This window comes from Eptatretus burgeri, chromosome 2, assembly GCF_056783735.1.
Source record: "Eptatretus burgeri isolate ZD-2024b chromosome 2, Ebu_testis_v1, whole genome shotgun sequence".
In the NCBI taxonomy this organism is placed as follows: Eukaryota; Metazoa; Chordata; class Myxini; order Myxiniformes; family Myxinidae; genus Eptatretus; species Eptatretus burgeri.
Genome location: NC_140962.1, coordinates 143,043,681 through 143,066,452, shown reverse-complemented (window position 1 = coordinate 143,066,452; position 22,772 = coordinate 143,043,681). Strand labels below are relative to the sequence as shown.

Here is a 22,772-nt window from a genome sequence, read left to right as displayed (position 1 = left end):
GATCTTCGATGGCGGAGGTTAATTATTTTGATTTATTACACAGAATTTACAAGCTTCACCCGAGTAATGATAGAATGATTGGGCTCATGTTCATTATATCAAAACGAGAGGTCATATCACACCACCTCATTCTCACGTACTTACCCACGTGCGGTCCTGAGGAAAAGGAAAATGGCGGCTCGACGAGCGGACAAGCTTGATTGGTCGTGATGACGTAAAAAATAACGGAATATCTTGTCAAAGTCCTGCTAAAAAAAAAATGGTTTTGAAAGTGCCAAGAAGGCGATTTGTGTTCGACGGTGTACAAGTGTACAAGTGAATTTAAATGAAATAAAGGTGTTAAAGGTTGTGGGAAAATAAAATAAAAAAAATTCAAAAAAACTTTACCGCCGTTGATTCGGCGTCGTTTACACCGCCTCATACAACACGTTACGTGAGGTAATTCATCGTGCTTTTTGTTTCGCTCTCGTTAAAATCAGTAGGCTTCCTGTTTAGGAATGATTTTTTTTTTGACTCACGGGCAGACAAACAAGCCGGTAGGTGGACATGGGTAGTCGCCTACCCAATAGAACCTGATGCGATGGGCCTGTTCGATGTAGAATGACCTGAGGATTAAGCACAATAAAATTCATGATTCTAGCTTCAAGGGTTAATGCTGCATATTGTTTTTTCGTTAAAATACCCCCACATTTGGAGGTTTTTCGGCTGTTGCTAGGCAACGGAGGGGTCCATAGCAACGGTTCTTTCTCACACAGAACTAGGACTTACCATGAACCTACCATACCAGTTTCATGTATATCTGACTCATAGTCTCTGAGAAAAAAATCGAACTTCGTTTTTTTATTGTTTTCGACCAGGGTTCATTCAAAGTCTATCTTCTCCGACAGTTTTCATAGGATCCGGCTGGAAATTTTTGACAATATGGCTGAATGTACTGCCCAGTCGCTCGTGGCCCGATTTTTGATTTTCGAAAAAATAATTTTTTTTATATTTTTCAAAAATTTCAAAGGCCCGTTGCTAGGCAACGGTGGTGTCCATAGCAACGGTTCTCATTTGCACACAATCAGGTCATGGTATGAACCTACCAACCAAGTTTCATTGAAATCACCATTGTATTAACGGAGCACTGGGCCGAAAAGACACATACAGACAAGCACAGACAGACAGACAAACATATCGACGGAAATACTGATAATAAGGGTAGGAAAAAAAACCTCAAAAAATATTTTCTCGACGAGATGGACGATCCAACAAGAGTAGAAAGTATTCTCTCACTCCTCGAGCTGTGCAAGTGCCATTCAGAGCCGAAGTTCGACCAAACTCCAGATTCCTGTTTAAAATATCACATTCGATTGAAATAAAGCTGTTCCTCGATCATAAACTGACGTTTGTGGACAGACGGGCAGAAATACAGAGTGAACCAATTGCGAAACCCCGTTTTGCGCGTCGCGCGCGCCAGGGGTAATGAGATGCAGCACCAGCAGGGCCCATGAAAGGGGAGAGAAGGTTCCTGAGGGGAACTTTCAGCTTTGCGCCCCTCCTCTTCCCCACTTTATGGGGGCCACTGTATTGACCTTAAAAATATATATATACTGTATATATATATATATATATATATATATATATATATATATAAATATATATATATATATATATATATATATATATATATATATATATATATATATATATATATATATATATATATAATGTTTTGCTCTGAATAAACTGAGTTTATCTATCTATAATTCCAGGAATCTCTCTGTGTGTGTCTTGCCAGGTTTATTGCTGGGGCCCTGAGGATGTGCCTTTTCAAGGTTTGATATTAATCGGACAAGTGGTTCCCAAGTTATGGCCATTTATTTACCAAACCAATGACAGGACACGGTGTTATGACGTGACGATTGACGTCACAAATTTTATTTAGTTTTTTTTTTTTAGTATTTTATTTTATTTTATTTTATTTTATTTTTTGGTAGTTTTCTTTATTTTAGTTTTTAGTTTTTTTTGCACGTACGGGAACGTGAGAACGAAGGGAACGGCCTGTGTGGTTGTTGTTTCTGACACAAGGTTTGAAAGTTTTTTTTAGTTTTATGTTTGCTGGGCACAGATTAAAATGTACATTATACTCATGAGAAAATAAATCTGCTTTCATGATGGTGGGAATGAACGCAGTTAACCAGACCTGTAACCTCACACCGATGGGAACCGGGTGTTCCAATCAATAGGTCTCTCTCTCTCTCTCTCTCTCTCTCTCTCTCTCTCTCTCTCTCTCTCTCTCTCTCTCTCTCTCTCTCTCTCTCTCTCTCTCTCTCTCTCTCTCTCTCTCTCTCTCTCTCTCTCTCTCTCTCTCTCTCTCTCTCTCTCTCTCTCTCTCTCTCTCTCTCTCTCTCTCTCTCTCTCTCTCTCTGTCTCTGTCTCTGTCTCTGTCTCTGTCTCTGTCTCTGTCTCTGTCTCTGTCTCTGTCTCTGTCTCTGTCTCTGTCTCTGTCTCTCTCTCTCTCTCTCTCTCTCTCTCTCTCTCTCTCTCTCTCTCTCTCTCTCTCTCTCTCTCTCTCTCTCTCTCTCTCTCTCTCTCTCTCTCTCTCTCTCTCTCTCTCTCTCTCTCTCTCTCTCTCTCTCTCTCTCTCTCTCTCTCTCTCTCTCTCTCTCTCTCTCTCTCTCTCTCTCTCTCTCTCTCTCTCTCTCTCTCTCTCTCTCTCTCTCTCTCTCTCCCCCCCTCCATATTACATTTGCACAATTTAATGTTCACGTAACAAACCTCACATTCTGTTCATGTATTATGTACGCATGTTCAGGCGTTCATAAAGTACGAAACATAAGATCATTAAGTTGTGGTTCATGAACAACATTCATCGATTATAAACTTTACCCAATTAAAGATGTCATTCCCATCAGCCAAGTTCCATCCATTAATTGTCTGTGCAGAACGTAATCATAATTACCTCCACTACCGAAGGTGGATATAAAATGGCAATGGCTATTTATTTCATCTTGATTATTTTTTGCAATCGCTGAATGAGAGGGTATTGCATTTGGGTCCGTTTGTTTGTCTGTCTGTGTGTTTGTTTGTTTGTTTGTCTGCATGATATCTCAAAAAGTTGTGGACGGATTCAGACGAAACATGGTGGAAACGTTGGGTGTGTGACAAGGAATAATTGATTCGATTTTGGTGAAGATCCAAATCCGGATCTGGATACGAGACTTGTTAAATTTTTTAAGTGTTTCTTCACCATTGAAGGGGCCAAAAATGATATATAGCATGATATCTCAAAAATGTATTGTGCCCAATATGTTATTGTGGATCAGGCATTGCGTGGCGGAGGTATGCACTCTACAGAGTGCCTTTCCAGTTTATAATTGTGACCGGATTAAAAAATAAACAACTCTTGCTGAGCTGTGTTTCCAAAACTGATGACTTCTGCTATTCTACCTCAACTTCATCCCACAAACAATCCACCAGCACAGCATATTCACAAGCATAGCACAGTGTCCCTCATAGCATCCCAAATGATGGTGTCATCCTTCAAGTTAAGAATCCTGACGACAGCATCAGCAGCTCCAACTCGAAGACAGCAGATTTCCAGCACTCGGCTGGGTGTGAGCTCGCACACATGTAATCATCCCACTCCTGCTGCCAAATGTGAGGGCAGGGTTTATCCGTCTTTGTTCCTCGAGTAGTACAAATGATGTACAAGTATCGACTCTAATCTAAAAGAATACCCCTGGGCACTCACCTGGTAGAATAACAATAATAATAATACTGAGAAGGAAGTCAACATGGGACGGAATCAGCAAAATGTACCAATGTACCAATGTCACAGCAAATGCATATTTTGGGGGGCAACCCCCCCCGCCCACCACATACACACACACACACACACACCAGTAAATCCCCTTTCTTCGACCCCAATTTTTTTATATGCCATAAACAAACTTTGGTACATCACAGATGATGAAGGTTGTGGTATACCCATAAGCTCACCCGAAACGTAAATGATGAAGTTGAAATGTAAATGAAGGGTCTGATGGAGTTGAAATTTAACACGTGTATTCCCCATCACCACAAGATCACATTTCAGAAGATCCACATCGATTTATTAAGCGGCTCCAGAGAAAACATTATTTAATAATTTTCTTCACTCCAACATGACTGCCAAATAATGTGACCTATTGACATCATATGTGTGAACCTTTTGTTCCTCATGGATAGGCAGTCATACGTGTAAAGTTTCACCTCGATCTGTTTAGCCACTTCGATTTTTGAAGGTTTTACAAAAAGAAAACAATATGGCTGCCAAATCACGTGACCGATGACATCATACCTTCTTTCTTTTTTTTCTGTGAACCATTTTATTGTGAGATGACCCTCAAAATTTTTCATATTGAGCAGATGTAGTGTTCTACTTATGCAATTATGACATCACAACGAAGACATCTACGACATCATTTAAAAAAAAAATCACACTTATTCCCCATGAGGGGTACTTGCCATGTGCGAAGTTTCAATTTTTTCCTTGGTGTTGTTTCAGATACAGAGGTCCAAAGTTTTTGGGTTTTTCACATATGGCTGCCACACAATGTGACCAATGACGTCATAATTATCAATAAAACATTTTGCATGAGTAGTCACTCCTGTGGTGAAAATTTCGTCTCGATCTGACAAGCGGTTGCGGAGAAAAATATTCAAGTTCTTTGCCGATAAACAAACAAACGGACCCAAATGCAATACCCTCTCCTCCGGTGAGGGTAAATACTGTATCCCGGTTTACAGATTTATATTTGTTTATTTTATTATTTTCGGTATACCGGTTGGCATATCACCAACAAATCGAAAAAAGATGTTTACAATCTTTAAATACCATACATGAGTTAAAAAGCTTTGATGCACTCGGCTACACCTGGAACAGTGGAACGTATGATGTCAAGACGCACCAGGAAGTTGGTACGGTATGTTTTAACTTTTCACCCTCAGCACCCTAGCACCGGACAAGCAATCATGTTTTTCTTTGCCCTCATGGCTGTTTTTAAAGCGATTGCCAATTGGTCATAAGCCCCCATTGGAGTTAGTCCGAATCGGCGGCTTGTGGATTTGGTGTCAATTTTCATGTCCGTGAGTGCGTGCGTGCGTGCGTGTGCATCCGCAACCATATCTCGGAAATGTATGGCCCGATTTTATTTTTACTTGCCACAAAGACAACACATGATGGTATACATATACACATCTTTTGTTTTTTTCGACATCAAATCCAAGATGGGCGACTGGCGGCCATATTAGTTGTAAAAAGAAAACCCGATGCCGAACACGTCCTCGACCATTTCTCTGAAATGCTTTTCCCGATCTTGTTTAAACTTTGCACACAGATAATGAATGACAGCTTACATAAGCACGTCATTTTTTTTCGACATCAGACACAAAATGGCTGACTGGCAGCCATTTTAGTTGTTTAAAAAAACAACAACCTGATGTTGAACACGTCCTCAATCATTTCTCAGACAAGCATTTACCGATGTTCTTCAAACTTGGCACCCCGATAAAAAATGATCATGGCTTACATGTGCACGTCATTTTTTTAGATTTTTAGATCAGATCCAAGATGGCCGACTGGTGCACATTTTGTAACTTAAATGTGTCCCCAACCATTTCTCAGACATGCGCGGTCTGATTTTATTCAAACTTGGCACAAATAATGTACATGATGATATATGCGTGTCCCTCACTTTATTTTGTGATCAAATCAAAGATGGCTGACTGGTATACTGGCGGCCATTTTAGTTGCGCATAAATATTCGCTCGCCCTTTAACTCCATGCAGCGAAATTCCTAAAGCAAAGGGGGCTATGACATTTTATGTCTTTTTTTACTTGTTTTATATGAATCGGGTATGATTTAGAAAGTCTGTGCTGATTACCGACACGGCGATCCGCCATAGCAATACTGGCTTGTGCCAATTACCAACACTGATCCCACTTTAAAAGAAGAAAAAAAATCATTTTTAATACAAGTTGAAGTTGGAAATAAAATAACAAGTGATCATGGAGGGAAAAGGGCCCTGTGTGGGAATACTTTGAAAAATTACCGTGTCAATGATGTGTATGTCATATATGAATACGTAATATACCGTTTGAGTATTACGTATTTTTAGAACATGCAGAAAAAGAAAAAAGACCCGTATCTTGCCAAAAGGTGACCACTTGTGACTTCTTTAAGGTCACACTGAGGTGAACAGAGCTGCTATCCACCAGGAGCGACTCCTTGAGGAATATCTGCCTATGAGAGATTCCGATGAGAATCGTTCTACAGAGTTACCATGAAAAATATGCGTTTGCCTCATAATGTCACCAAATGACGTCATAATGTCTCAAGCTTGACATATCTAGAAAGTACTCATCGAGGTGTTTAATTTGAGGTATTACACGATATGGTACCTAAGATTTCGATTCGATTAAAATTACTCAAAAAATAAGGGTTTCGTCGACCTCCATGATTTACCGCAAAGTGACCTTGACCTTTGACCTTGACCTTGACCTTTATGTGTGCTGAAGGGTATTGCAATAATACTTCGATATGTGTACCCACAAGAGTTTCCGATGAGAATTGTTCTCTACAGAGTGATATAAAGGTGAAAAATCCAATGATTACAGACAAACAAACAAAAAAACTTACCAAGTAACAGATCTTGCAAAAACTTCGTTTTGGCAAGATAATAAAATTTAAACAAATTTTATATCGGTATGAGCCCACCGATCTATCGATATCACAAAAAACATGATATCGTTGGAGTCGAGTCCCGGACTTACGAACATCCGTTCATGTGGACATTATACTTTATAACCATCTTTTGACCATCCGATCCATTCATGCGAACACAGCTTTTTTAACATACCACGCTAAATGCAAGAAATCGGGTTCCTTCTGATGACTCCAATGCAGTACTGATTTTTTGGTCTTCCATTTGATTTGAATTAAAAAAAATTATTTACAAATTTGCTACCAGAAGAGTTGGTTCGTACCAAGTCCTTCTCAAAACTGCGCAGGCTCAGTATTTTATGAATACCATCAAGTTTCATCTTGTATTTCTGTTTAAAATTTAGCACATGGATTATAATATATATATGAAGTAGAAAAAAAAAATCAATTTTGTTGTGTAAAATTAATGACATTTAACAATGTTATGAGATTTTGTAATGAAAAAATTGTTGATGAGGTTTCTCTTCATCTTTTTGATCAGAATATAGCAATGTCATCAATTTTAATGGGGTAATTCATCCGGGAACATATCTCGGTAGTAATTCATATATTGACATTTTCATATCCTTTTTTTTCCATTTCCTTTCTGTAATGCGTCGGTCGTGGAATTTCAATCTGACATCACATCCAACCATTTACTTCAATGAGTGAATGGTGTACGTGTGCTTCTGTTCAGTGAACGATCGATGTACATGAGTGAACAATGCAAGTACATTTCTGTTGAAATCAATTTTTTTTTATGACGTTATGAAATCGCATTGATCTTTTGAATTGGAGTTGAGTTTTTTTTTCTTTTCTTCAATTATCGAGTACCTTGGTTACACTACACTTACATCGTGTGAAATCAAATGTGACATGTTATTCTCTTCGACTAAAAAACAAGGCGTATGTATGTATGTATGTATGTATGTATGTATGTATGTATGTATGTCTGAAAATCAAAGAAAAAATGTCCCAGTGAGGAGGGTGTAGACGATTTACGATTTTGCCAGCAGACACGGCACAATGCAAGTGGTTTATTGACACCTGCTGAGGAGAGTGGGGATTACTAGCCACAGCAAAAAATGCATTTGTCCAACGTCCCACAATATCCTTTCCCACAGGCTATGTGTATATTTTGCAATTCTGTATGTTTGATCATCAGAGAATCGCATGGCTCGGCCAATCTCTACTAAATCTTGAATACACGTTTGGGGGTATCCAAGGTCAGGTGGTGTGGACAAAGTTAATCCCTTCTCACCCTCTCCTCCCAGTAGCTGACAAATAGGGAGACGATGCAATTTTAATCTGTATACAGAGAATAAATGCCAAGAAGTTTAACTACCGACCCACACCTGACCGGAGGGTGGCGGGGCTGTGTTTGTGTGTGGAAGGGTGGGGGGGGGGTATTGACACCAGATGATGCTCACTGTTACTAGCACATTTTTTGTTCATTGGAGCAGAAACTCAAACGGTGCACTTCTCATATTAATACCTTGCCAAAGTCTATTGATATTGATAACTGACGGAACAACGCAGACGACCCGAGTTGTTATAATGTTGGGGGGCAAGACAAGAGTCCCAGAGGGTCCAAGTTGTGTGAACATTGAAGGTGTGCCACCGATGGACAAAATTTTATTCATTTATTTCCAACATACAAAATACAACACTTTCGGAATTATTTCACATCATTAAATTAATGACATTTCCCATTGTAAAACTGTTGTCATGGAAACAGCTGCCATGTCAATAATATCGATCCTATAATTCTGGTTTTTGGTATGCACATTCCTGGGCTGACCCAACACGCTGCGTAATTTTTCAGAACGACAGCTTCAATATTGATGATTTTGACCAAAATGGGGGAAGGTGGGTTTACATATTTGTAGATCTTGAAGAATTAGGATGAAGAATAGAAGTAATAATAAAAGTATGACATTCATGTTTCAATAATACTATGAGTTTACATAACAGGGGTATGCTTCTGAACATTTCATTGGTTGTATTATAATTTTGATTCGGACTATTGCGGCCATTTTTGCTAACATAATGAAGCACCTCCCTGAATCACTTTCTGAGTGGCTTGCAAAGCGTTGAACAGAATGACTGACTTGGAAAATGATAGAAAGTCACTTGCTGACATAACACTCTCCCGCCCTTGATCGCTTGTTCCACTTTACCAATACCCCTATCCCTCTACCCCACTATCATCATACATTCATATTTTTCTCAACATCATCATCAGTCTTTACAGATCGTTGGTGCTGCTGAAGCAGTGCAGGGCCTTGGCATGGATTCTGCTTGCTGGCTGGATTGTCCGTACTTTCTCAGCAGCCAATCATGGCAGGAATTTGTGCAGGTGGGCAGCGCCAACTTGCCTACTATTCTTGATGGATACCGTGGCATCTTTAACATCAAACAGACAACCCTGAGCACCTTCCTACCTCCTATTCCAAACCTTCCTTCTGTTCCTGCCATGACCATGCTCCCAAGAAGATAATTTCATACATTGATGACTTTATGTGAAACATCCTTGCGTCAATTATGTCTAGTCCAAACTTTCCTCTTTTTTTAAATTTCATATTATTTTTATTTTTTCATTCAAACTAAGCCTCCTCATCCTGATGTTGTCCTGTGATCGGGAAAAAAGTTATCATGTAAACCGATCAATTATGACGCAACAAGTGTTTCCAGGATTACTGCATTAAGCAGATATCGCATACACATTGCAAGGAAGGAAATACATTGCCAGCATCGACATCCCATGGGCAAATCTGACTTCAGCGATAAACTTCCACATCACTCTTGTGATCGTTCCGAAGACAAAAATTTCATCTTGAAAATGTTTCCGTTTAAAGCAAAAAATGATGGACCTTCAAAATGTACTCGTTTGCAAGAAATGTAAACAGTCACACAGCCCATTATTAAGGACACTAAAGTGATACACAGAGGGCGATCAAGAGCCACGTTAGAATCAATGGAACTTCATCGTTAAGCAAAAAAATTTCCGTCAATGCGTGATTTCTTCACATTCACTTATTCCACAAAATGTAGCAATTTCCAGGTGGCTGTTCGTGAAGTATATCTGTAATTTTGAGGGCGTTCCAAAAGTTGGGATTGGCACTGAAGAGCTGTTTTTTTGTTGTTGTTGTTGTTGTTGTTGTTGTTGTTGTTGTTTTTTTGCTGTGTTAAATTTGAATGAACTAGTGTGTGCCCGTACGTGCGTGGCCGTACGTGCAAAAACAAAAAACAAAAAAAACTTTCAAACCACGTGCCAGAAACAACAACTACACAGGCCGTTCCTTCGCTCTCGCGTGCCTGTACGTGCATGGCTGTATGGCCAAAAAAAAAAAAAAAAACCTCAAACAACCACTTAGGCCGTTCCTTCGCTCTCGTAAATGATGACTGGATTGGGGCATTGTGTTTATCTATAAATGCGCATAAGAAATCGAGACATTATTAGAATACAGTAAGTCATCACTATCCGGAAGTTCGTACGTTGTAACCCGTAATGGGGAATGCAGCTGAGGATCTCTTCCCCAACGGCCACGCCTATGCAGCAACATGTCCTGTCATTGGTTTGGTTAATAAATGGCCATAACTTGGGAAGCACTTGTCTGATTAATATCAAACCTTGAAAAGGCACATCCATAGGGCCCCAGCAATATACCTGACAAGTTTCAATTAGATCGGATCAGGGGTTATCGAGAAACAGCGGTCACAGACATACACAAACCACACACACACACACACACACACACACACACACACACACACACACACACACACACACACACACACACACACACACACACACACACACACACACACACACACACACACACACACACACACAGCTGGAATTATAGATAGATGCTTGTGAAATGTGTCCACCATTAGTTTCAATAATCTCATCTGACATTGATGAGATATTATTTGTATCCCGAACTTTGCTTCATTTTTATTAGGTCATCTCATCTCGATTCTTGAAGAGATGAATTTATAAAATGGGTCTGGATGTCCATCCGTCTGTCCATCCGTAATGGTCATCCGTTAACTTTTTGCTATTTTTGCTGCTCCTACCTTGTCGCCTAGCTGATTGTTCTGAAGCTTGACAGATGGATACATAAGAGTAGCCCGCACATTCGCTCGGGCTTCAATTTTTAGTTTTCGGATCATGGGGGCTCCCGAGGGGGGAGGGGGTGGGGGGTGACACCCTGAAACTTTGGATCCCTATTCCTACTCGGTCTTAGATTTTTTTTTTCGAATGAGGGAAGCTCCAAGGGGGGTTCCCCCAAATCTCACCCTGTAACTTTCTGGAGTAGGAGATCGAGTCGGCATGCGTTAGAATCTCGGTCTGAACTACAACCGCAAGAGATGACCATCATTGACGCCCACTCGTTGTCTATAAAGTCGAGGCTAGTGGTGAAACTCTAACATAGAATGGGTCAGGAATTAACAAAATGAAGTCTATACAGTAGAGTGGGGGGAACACACCAACAGCAGAGTTGAGAGACAACATAGAGGGAGACCTGGACAAATATGGGATGTGGAGGTGGACAAGATGGAAACCGCCGCCAACTCTCAAAAAGGAAAAAAAAATAGACATTTGGAAAGAGGTGGACATGAGGAGAGTTAATGGGGGTAGAAAAGGTCATGCTTTTGTGTGGGATGGTCTGAAATGTTGGAGGGAAGAATGAGATCGAAGAGAATGTGGAAGTTTGTTCTACAGGTGGGGAAAAGAGGAACAAACCATTGCGAGAATTGCTTTGCAATGTATGTCCCCTACCGGTCCCAATGAATGTTCAGGAGGTAAAAATTTGTTGTTGTCCTGGTCAAACCATCGAAATATTAAGGTCTCCTAAATTTTTACAAAACATGGAATTTCTCATTGTAGCCTTTTCATCCTTCTCAATGAGCAATTGGACATGCGGGCTTGCAGGATAGCTGAGAGGTAGCCGCACTCACCTCTGAGCTGTCTAACCTTGGTTAGAATCTCGACCCAAGTATAAGTTGTTAATCATGGTGTTTCACTAGAATGGTGATGCATCAGTGTGTGTGCTGTCCATCAGAGGGATGTTAAACTGGATGTCCCATCTGCCAATATTAGTTGGTGGATGTTAATAATCTCATGGCGTCCTTGGTGAAGGGCCGTCAAGTCATTTCCAGCACCCTAAACAAATTACAATTTCCTGCTCTAACCTACAGAGCAGCATTGCATCAGCAGCATTGCCAAGCTCCTGCAAGATTTAATGCAAACCCATAATCATGATGCTGTATACAGGTATGATGAAACCAATTGAGTATGTCCAAAGTCTCAGCAAAGCGAGTCACCAGAAACCTCAACACCTGTGATTTACAACACCAGCTGGCAACAAGTCGTGAACTTCCCGGACTGTACAATGCAGATCACTCGTCTGGTAATTGATGACATCACGTCGCTTCATCACGGGAAATGAAACACAATTTAAATCCGTGAAAATTAATCTTAAAGGATCATCACCATTCCATAAATTTTGCACTCAACCACCAGCTGGAAAGATCATGGTCTCTATCTCCTGGGATGCCAAGGGAATCCTGGTGATTGACTATATCCCTCATGTAACTACAATCGCATTGTGCAATATTGTGCCAAACTCCTTCAAATGGCATTTTATTTCATTTAATTCCACAAACTCGTACAATTGTGGCAGGCCATCCAGGATGATGACTAAAGATCTGTTTCTCCTTAACAATAATGTGAATGTTTGTGCACAAGACCTTTCTATAGCTTCAAGAAGTTTAATTACTTCCCATGATTCACCTATCCTTCCTCCGGCCTCTCTAGAGCCCTATCCTTTGCCCACAATGACCATAACGTGTTTCATCATTTGAAATCCTACCTGTGTGGCTGCCCATTTGCTGACAAGGAGGACCTCACCAAAGTATAACCATGAAGTGGTTGAAAAATAAATTTGAAAACTTTAATTAGTTGATTTTATAGCGTTTGAAGGATAAATGGTGCAATTATGTTGAAGTCGAGGTCAAGCTGCAAAATAAAATCTATGCTGCAAAATAAAATCAAGTTGGAGTGCATTGGATAGTTGTATCAAATAGAACATTTTGAATACCTCTTGTAGACTGTATTCTTTAATTTTTTTTTTAAGTTGATTTAAAAGAAAATGTTGATTGTGATGGAAGTTCTACTTGTCTAAACTAGTAGATTACCTGTCCCATGGACGGATGTCAGAGGTGGTGGTGGTGGAGGTCAGGTGATTTTGTTGTCCTTCGCGGTACGGAGATCTGCAATCGTGATTTAGTTCCTTTTTCGCGTACCATTTTTTCCGAACGAGGCGTTGATTCCTGAGTGCCTTTTCTGACGTTGTAATTTAAGATTGTGACATCAAATATGTTGTCACAGGATTTTTTTTTTTTTGAAAACGTTTTTCAGTAACAGGTGATAATAAGTGAGTATGTACATTTCCCTCTTATGAGGTAGTTTAGAAAGAATTGTCGACCGTGGCGGAGAGGTTTTTCACAAATACCATAAGCACCGGATATGATGATATGGTAAGGATACGCATAGGTACATTTGGAACATAATAAGGCATATCTATCTATCTATCTATCTATCTATCTATCTATCTATCTATCTATCTATCTATCTCTAATATAATCTTCTATTAGTCCTGCATCGTAGTCTGATATTTCAGATCAATTGTTTAAATTTGCATCAAAGCACCAAAATTGGTACACATGTAGAATAATGTATTCCGAACAATTCTAGATATGGAGCCACCCGAGATTGTGCCTTGGTCAGCTTCGGCGACCATTTTCCAAAATGGCCGCCATTCTACTTTAGTGAAATTGGCTATATGCTCTTATTTTCTTATTGTATTGGTAGTAGATATAACGAAAGTGTAAAATTCAGTAAATTAACCATGAAAAGGCGTATTCAAATATTATGAGCCAGTATTTTCGGTAAAAAAAATCCATTATTTGATTTGTAAATTGCTGCTCTCCTGAAACTTTTCGCTGAAAAGTACCCATTATTGCCTGGAGAACAAGAGTCAAATGATATTATTCATCACATTCAATGGGTTTGGAATCAACAAAAATTGCATTATCAATACATATTTTACTCTATTTTGAAAAGGGAACTGATAATCGTGATAATGACAAACTCAGAAAATGTAGTCAAATTATTGCACACTTCACTTTGAAGCGGCTACGGTTTACTGTCTACTACCATTCTACCAGGACACATGGGACACGCATACATCAGTCTAGTACAATATGAGTTTCTGAGTTCAAGTGTACTGGCTCTGGATCAAGAAGTCAACACTTTTACAAGCAATGCGACTTTTCATTTGCACATTCTAAGCTCGGCCGATATCTCAGTCTGTGTCTACTGCGTCTGTCTCCTGGCATTCTCCTTCACAAGCACACAGTCCAGTGCATTGCAGATTAGCCTTCTTGCATTTGCAGCGGTTTCTACAGCCTTTTTTGTAGCCGCACGACACCAGCTCAAAGCAGCTTTTTGAAGCCTCAGGGAGTGTGGTCCAGAGCGGTTTGTAGGACCCATCCTCTGTTTGCCGCCAGCCCCAGCTTGTTGGTGATGGAAGCACGGGTTGAGGGACCAAGACCTGCCCCCAGATATAGCCACCCTGGAAGACTGATTTCTTCACATGCTGTTCCAAAGCATTATAGGTAGGTGGGATGTGCTGGACGGAGTTCCTCTTGGTGAAGAGTTTCTTTCTGGCCTCGTTGATATCCGTATATGGACTGGTGCGGTCATAGAGGAGCACCACAAACCTTTCAATGCAGTGCATTATGTCATCCTGGATGTTAACTGGCGTGGTGGTCAGGGTCACAAGAGAATCTGTCAGTTCTGGAAACGAGTTCCATGTGGCCCAGGCAGATTTCTTCCCATGCCCCACGAATGCTGATACCGTGTCACATCCGGTCATGGCGTGGAAGACAGGGAGGGCACTACCTTCTGTGGACCGAGGGAGGCAGCTATTTCATGGGCAGGGATGTAGCGATAGTTCTTGCCCGTCCCAAAGGCAATCCAGAGTTCATTCACGCATGGTAGTGCCTGGGCTACCATCACCGCCAAGACGACAACGTCGGTGTCTACGGTTCGAACTTGAATCCGACGGTGGTCATGTTCTGCAGCATGGGCCACATGTAGCATGATGTGAGTGTCCGCCTCTTCTTGAACGCATGGAGCCAGAGAGCTTACATCTTCCTGCCTTGGAAGGCAGATGACTGCTTCACTATCAGTGACAATAAATCAACACAAATGACATTTGTATTGTTTTCCTTTGTAAATGTACATCACATGGAGTATTTATCACCTCTGAGAAACCTACAAAGAGAATAACAATGACAGATATCCCATGTTGTTAAAGTAGAATGGCGGCCATTTTGTAAAATGGCCGCCAAAGCTGACCAAGGCAAAATCTTGAGTGGCTCCATATCCAGAATTGTTTAGAATACATTAGTCAACATATGTACCAATTTTGGTACTTTTATGAAAAGTCGAACAATTGGTTTGCTATGCTGCAATACTATTATACTATAAATGGAGCTCAGTGTTTGTTAGCTCCTCCGAGGACCGAGACGAAGCATCAACGGTCCACGAAACTCAGCTATATTGTACTTGGCATACATCACTCTGGAGCGCTATACGTTTTAGCTCAGTACATTTTGGAACAGTGAAGCCCCGTATTATTGACGCATGAACAACAACAAAAAACTTGCACTTTTCCTGAGTTAGTCCAGATGGGAGTGTCGTGCGTGGACCAGTTCATAAATGCGGCTGCAATTGATATGTTGAGTGAGGTGGGAGAAAGTTAGCAGAGGTATTAGGTCTTCCAAAATTTCCTTGTACACAATATTGCAGGTGCTTACAGTGTCTTGCGTAGTAATGCTGAGATTGTTGCTTAATGCGGCTCGACTTTTGTAACTTGCATGACCCTTGACCATACAGAACACACACTGTTTTTTTGTTTTTTTTTACAGGAGGAGGAAAAGGAAAACCACAGGGATCAGGAGGTCAAAGGAAAACCAACTTTTATATTTTGTGTGTGCAGATGAATGCTCCTACCCAGGAATTAAACTTTTGCAAATTCAGAGTAAAAACCTTGACCAAACCATCTTTGAGGTGTCTTTGTCAATAACAGTGAAAAGTCCTCAAATAGTGTTTGAGACCTGGAGGCTGTGCCTTTTAACAGTAAGAAACAAGACCCTTTCATATTGAAAAAGGGATGCACCTTCGTGCAGGCTTTGTAATGGTTGAATTTAAAAAAAAAATAGTGAATTTCTAAAAATTTAAGTTCAATTCAAAACGTGACATTATCAGGGAAGTGTGACAGATGCAGTGCCTCCAACAGGAATTTGTTCAGTTGCCGGTAAAGACGTCCGGATTCTATGAAGATCATAGAACTTTAACAGATCAAGATGTGATCTTTAACATTAAGATGTGATAGACCAGCCAGATATGTCCACGTCTTGAGAATACTTTCACCAACTCTCTAAATTCAAATCTACTGTCCAATGGTGCATGCATTTCATTAGAACGGTGTCAAGTGAAAATTCGATAACTTCACTCAAATTTTTTTTCAAATGTGATTGAAGTTTCACTATAAGTAAACACATTCAGAGAGTAGATCATTTTGACAAATATCCAATCCTACAATTGCGTTTTTGCCCTTTACGCTTCACAGTAATCCTGGTTCATGGTGCTCATCCACAAAGAAAGACAAATGAGAAAACGCGGCAATGAACAAAAGGAGGACTGTTGAGCAGAAAATTTAGATTTTGATCAGAAAATGAAATATAAGCACAAAACCAGGTGGAATGTCAAATGGCCAACAACCTGATGCAACCTTCTACAGAAACTAGCTTATTGAAGAGCAGCAGAGCATAAAGAGATGGAGGAAATCACATGTTTCTAAGCACAGGTTTCTTCTCCAAGCAACATTACAATGACTTCACAGAGTCAGCTCATGAGATGTTTATTGCAGAGATTTCCCAAAGCAATTGTAGGCAAATGAGCATAGCTCGAGTTGCAGTCCCATTAGCCTATTGCATTGGGTCTTGCATGCACAAGGAAAACACTGTATAAAAGGGATTGCTCACAAAGACGTCCATCAAAGATTCCCCAGCTAGCTCTGGAGATTAAAGGCACAATGAATTATTGATGGAGGTTCTGTTTCGAAAAAAGACCCTCCAGCATGCTTTTACTTTCATGCACAGGAACATCCCACTGATGTCCTTCGTATGGAGTTTTGTTCTTCTTTCTTGATGTTTTCCTGTTCATGGAACCATTTCTCGAATAAATATGTTCACCACCCCACACACTTGAATCTTTCCTTGTATGACCTTCCAATCTCCCCACCTCAAGAATCTATGAACGAGATATATAGATAGATATATATATATATATATATATATATATATATATATATATATATATATATATATATATATATATAGATTGAAATTTTTGTTTGTTTGCTTGTTTGTTTGTCTGCAAACGCTAACCTCCTGAACGGTGAAAGATAAGAGGAAACCTCTGAAACAAAAAATATCGGGATGTGCTCCAGGAAGGTTATCGGCTAGGTGCCGAGGCCCTTTGGCTGTGGGGGGTGGGGGGGGAATGGTGGGAGTGTTTCCCCCTCACCAACCCCCTTAGGCTATGACTGCCGTGGCCCAATAGGGAACTGAAACTGGGCTCACGTCAGACCGATGTACAGAATATTAAATTCACTCAAAAATAACCCGGGCAACACCGGGCACATTCACCTAATATATATGTATGTATATATATATATATATATATATATATATATATATATATATATATATATATATATATATATTTGTGTTGGCACAGCTGTGCTCCAAGAAATGGTCGGAGTGGTGACCCGTACAAGATTGTGCCAAATAGCCAAGAAAAAAACTGCTTTGGCAGTTCCAATGCTCTGTTCAAGAGTTTGGGTCCAAGAAGAAGAATATATGTAAGTACATATATATATATATATATATATATATATATATATATATATATATATATATATATATATATGTTGTTACGGTTGTGGAAATTCACAAAACACCATTCAGGTTCCCCGAAGATCAGTTATGTCGATTTGTGTGTGTCCAGATTAGATTTCCCCACCGATGTCTAATGGGCTGTGAACCATTGAGGTCGTGTTATTCTTTCCTATCGTTATTTTAAACATCTCCTCACCACCTTTGCCACAACCGCCAACATCTCCTCACCACCTTCACCAACATCTCCTCACCACCGTCGCCACAACCGCCAACATCTCCTCAAAACCTTCATCACAACGAGCAACATCTCCTCACCTTCATCTCCACAAACGCCGCCATCTTTCCGCCAGCAACGACATCCACAGACGAACGGCATCTCCGCCGACAGACGCGGTGACTCCCTCGTTGGAGCCAAAGCCGGTGATTTGTACCACGTCCGCGTTGTCCGCGTTTGACGGCAAGATTGGATCAGAATGACAAAAGGGGCGGAGCCAGCGGGGGGTGAAGGGTCAGAGGTGAAAGACCAAACACCACCCCCCCCCCCCGAACCCAATAAAAGGCCGGGCTGAAACCCCGGGAGTTCAGTTCGTTTGGAGTGGAGGTTGGAGTGGAGTTGAGTAGAGGTCGGGGTTGAGTTGAGTCGGCAGTCTGGAGTCTGGAGTCGATCTGGATTCTGCAGTTCGGAGTTTGGAGCCTGGAGTCCAGCCAAGCCTGCAGTGCCATGCAGAATTGTGGGTCGGTGGATGCAGCCAGAGAGAAGTCGCCAGCCAGCGACATAACAGTCCGAAGTGATCGGGCCCCGGGATGGTCCGAGCGACGCTGAGGAGTGAGCGAGCTCTTAAAAGAGCATCAACTCGAAAATAGCAAGGCCCGTTCGCTCCTCTGAGGCGTCGTCAGCTAGGCCCGATCGACCAGGCCGCACGGCTGGGCCTGGACCAACCGAGCTGCCGCTACGCCAGCTGCCGTGTTGACGACGAGACACACGAGGGTCACCGAACCAGGGCCCAGCGAGTCACTACGAGGGTGGCAGGTAACCTGCACGGTCTTGTGGAGCTCCTTAGGTCTTCACAGCTCTGCGGAACATTAAAGACCGACAAGCCCTGTTCCCCCTGTTCTTTTCTGGGGTTTTTGCATGGAAGTCTGTGGCGCCTTGTCCGATAAAGTAGAATTGTTAAGTGCATGTATGTAATAGATGGACAACGGCTGTAGGTCTTTTTGCTCGTGTCTTGTCCCTTACCCCCATTCATTGCCTTGCTTGCATATGTGCATGTATAAGTAAATGTCCTAATTGTTTGAATATTCACCTGCTCATTGCGTCCCTTCCTCCATTGAACTGCCGTAATTGTGTTCGGAATAAGTAGCTGGCGGATTAATAGCCGATAAAACGTACATCTGGTCCGACGGGGCTTGGCGATATAAAACCGCTCGGCAATCGCAAATGGAACGAGCTGCTTAAAAGCGGCTCGTTTTCTTGCAGGCTCCGTTGAGGTGTAAATCCCCAACATTTCTGTCTGCGCGAATAATTAGGTACATTGAAAATTCGGCGATCAACCCTGTAGCGCATGGACAGAAAAGTTGGCTGATCTATGGTGTGGTTAACAACACCCGTAGCTGGGTTTCGGCGTTGATCCGAAAAGCTGCGACTGGATTGCCTCGGTCGGTGGGCACGTGCAGCTGCAAATTAGCTGAAAGCGGTTGCCCGCACGCCGGATTGGCGGAAATCCACAACACTATATACATATTTGTGTATTGTATATATTTTTGGATAAAAAATTTTTTATATATATATATTTCGTGCATACATATATATATATATATATATATATATATATATATATATATATATATATATATATATATTTCGTGTATACATATATATATATATATACATATATTTATGTGTATATACTGTATATATATATATAAATACATATATTTATGTGTATATACTGTATATATATATATATATATATATATATATATATATATATATATATATATATATATATATATATATATATATATATATATATACATAATATTGGTTCACGAGTCAGTAAGTGACCACTGTATTCGTTATTGTTGTGGGTCTGTCTGTCTGTCTATCTGTCTGTCCCGAGCATAGCTCCGTGGGTTTTGATCCGATCTTGATAAAATTTTGGTGGGAGGTTTATATCATGATCTAGTTGTGTTTTCCTGAGAATGGGCATGGTGCGCCCCTTATGGGTGGAGCCACGCCCAAAAAACATGTGTTGTTAGGGGGTAGCCGATTTCAATTTGCATCTTCTCTGAGGGGGTTTGTCGAATCTGGCAGGGGTTTCGGTATTTGGTTAGCCCAATGGCACCTGCATAGCCCTACAGAGCTCGATTTTTCATTTTCGGCCCAAGGTCAAGGCCACAAGGTCACGAACTTAGAAAATTTTGAATTTTGACATAAAAATCAGATGACCGCTAAACTTTAAGAGCTAGGATGACAATATTTTATGCATAATCTTGAGGTCATTCCCCACCTAAAGTCTTGAAACCATTTTGCTCTATCTCGAACATCTTGCCCGTGGCACCCCCTTCAAGTTTGTTTTTATGCTGATTCAATCAAAGTATGGATAATTTGAGGAGTGTGAAATGCCATATAGCCTATATGACGTTATATTGTTCTTGGAAGGTTCCAGAAGTTTTGCACCAAAGGTCATAATCCTTGACCTTTGACTTTTAAAGTTCACAAAGGTCAAATTTTCAAAGTTGTGGGAATCGAACCGGGTTTTCGACCTTCTTCGACGAACTAACTCCAATAAGCTATAGCACGTATCCTGTTTCCTTATTGTAATGTCCATCACATTGTTTTGTGACCTTTAAAGGTTATGCAAAGGTCAAATTTTTAAAGTTGTTGAACGAAACTGGGTTTTCGACATTTTGCAGCTAATAACCGTCACTCGTACCACATCATGTTGATCATTTTTATAACTTGGTCAAACATTATCACATCGTCTCATCCTTGACTTCTGAAACAATCTACATCGTCAAATACCGCTCGTGAACTATCGTCGTCGTCAGACTTGTGTGTGTGTGTGTGTGTATATATATATATATATATATATATATATATATATATATATATATATATATATATATATATATATATATATATATATATATATATATATATATATATTCGATATTACATGAATTTGGAGCACTTGTGAGTGTCATGAGTAAATGGAAAGCAAAACTGAGTGCGTCAAGCATTGCAAAAATACAGTCTGAGAATTAGGAGAGATGTACTCATGGTACAATGTAAATCTGTGTATGAATTGTACCTATCCATGTCCATGTCGTTTTTTGTTTTTTTTACTTGGCCATGTCCGACCAAAAACAGTTGGAAGTATGGACGAGGCAGAGCCAAACTTAGTGAAAATATTTTGAGGCAAACCATCATATTTCAAAAGTTCACAAGTTCATCCAGTGCGCTGCCTTATGAATGAAGTTTTCCAAAATTCTGCACCTCCAACACCAGCACTTTCAGTAACGGTTAAATAATGCTTTCTGTGTAGTTTTCTAAAGGTATTTATGGAGTGATTGTTTGGTTGAGTAGTTTATGACTATCTTCACTGCAGGCCAATGTGGGTTTGATTCCCTTGATTGTTCCCTCTCGCAAACCCACGTTTTTGGCAAACTTGCTTAATATGTGAGTTTATGGTTTGTTTTCTTCATTTGCATACATAGTAATTATTCAGCTAAAATTACCCATCCAACTCTGGCACATCAATGCACCTCTCAAGTGTAAATAATAGGGGCTGTTGCCATCCTCAGAAAGATGCCCTTCTCTTTTGATGAATCCAACCAACAATGTTGCTCTAAATTTTTTTTTACAGAAGTTCTCTAAGCCTGTTCAGCATTCCCCTCTGAGCACATGTCTAATGATGGTGGGTTGCCAGATGAAAAACGAATATGCTTTTTTGATATGTCTCTCGTCTAATATCTGGCAGAGTGGTTCAGAAGTAGCACACTTACCTTTGAGCTGTATAGTAGGGGTTTGATTCCCAACCTGACTCAAAACTTTCCCCTGATGCAGTGTAGGCAGGGTGTTTGCACAGTGAGTGCGCTGCTCATCGGCTTGCATTCAATGATGGATGTTAAATATCCCCCAGCACCCTTTGCAAGAGGAGACCACACTGACCAAATTGCAAAATCTTCCCCAAACCTACAGCATCATGAGATGGAGGGGCAACCTCTCTTGGAATGGTCTCCCCTAGCAACATCCATGATTTGCCTTAAGCACCCACATGCTCTATAAAGAGTATTTTACTTCCAGCTTAACCTCTGAGCCTACATTCTAATGTCTCACATGCGATTGTATATACGGTATATATTTGGGATTAAATATCTTTCATAATTAATGTCAGTGTGTGTCCATCAGACTGTCTCCTCCATAACTCCAAAACTATTAAACATAGCGGCCCCAAACTTTGCATGCATACTAATGGAACTCAAAGGTAGTGCATGAATCAAAATTGGGTGTTTGTGTTAATATGAAACACCCCCTTTGAGGATAATTTAGGGGGCACTCATCACGAAAAAAAAAACACCAAATGAAACAGAAGACCAAGAAGGAACCCGAAGAAGTAAAGAGCAAAGATAGAGTCATCAGGAGGAACTTGGATAGGATTCGGAACCTGGAAGTCATCAGGAGCAACCACAACTCCACAATAAGCCTTGTGTAGATGGTGGTGTGCCATCTTGGTCAGCCCTCTGTGAGCTTGCAAGAGTCTTTAGCCGCCGTTGTTTATGACCTGCTCAACAATCTCTTGACTTGGAACAAGCCACAACAATTTAACGACAGTTGTTTTTCTTCATTTTCCTCCCTCATATCGTCGAATGCCTGATCATCATACCTACAAATCACTGGATACATTGCAATGCTTATAAACACCCGGAGACGCCAGCATTCGTGGCTTTATTTCCTTTCCGCTCATGCCATAAGCTCTGGAATCTCTTAATATCAGC

At 40.6% G+C, this 22,772-nt stretch overlaps 1 protein-coding gene across 3 annotated transcripts in view; it reads right to left on the bottom strand.

The window, feature by feature from the left end:
• The window catches only part of LOC147033387 (uncharacterized), a 103,135-nt gene that overhangs the window by 16,202 nt on the left and 64,161 nt on the right, over window positions 1-22,772 (bottom strand). The window contains exon 1 of one of the 3 annotated variants that reach the window (XM_085854534.1): window positions 145-267. The exons of the other annotated variants lie outside the window; for them this stretch is intronic. The gene's annotated coding sequence lies outside the window, so the exon portion shown is untranslated. Of the gene's footprint in view, window positions 1-144; window positions 268-22,772 lie in introns of those variants that run through there. 3 annotated transcript variants of the gene reach the window in all.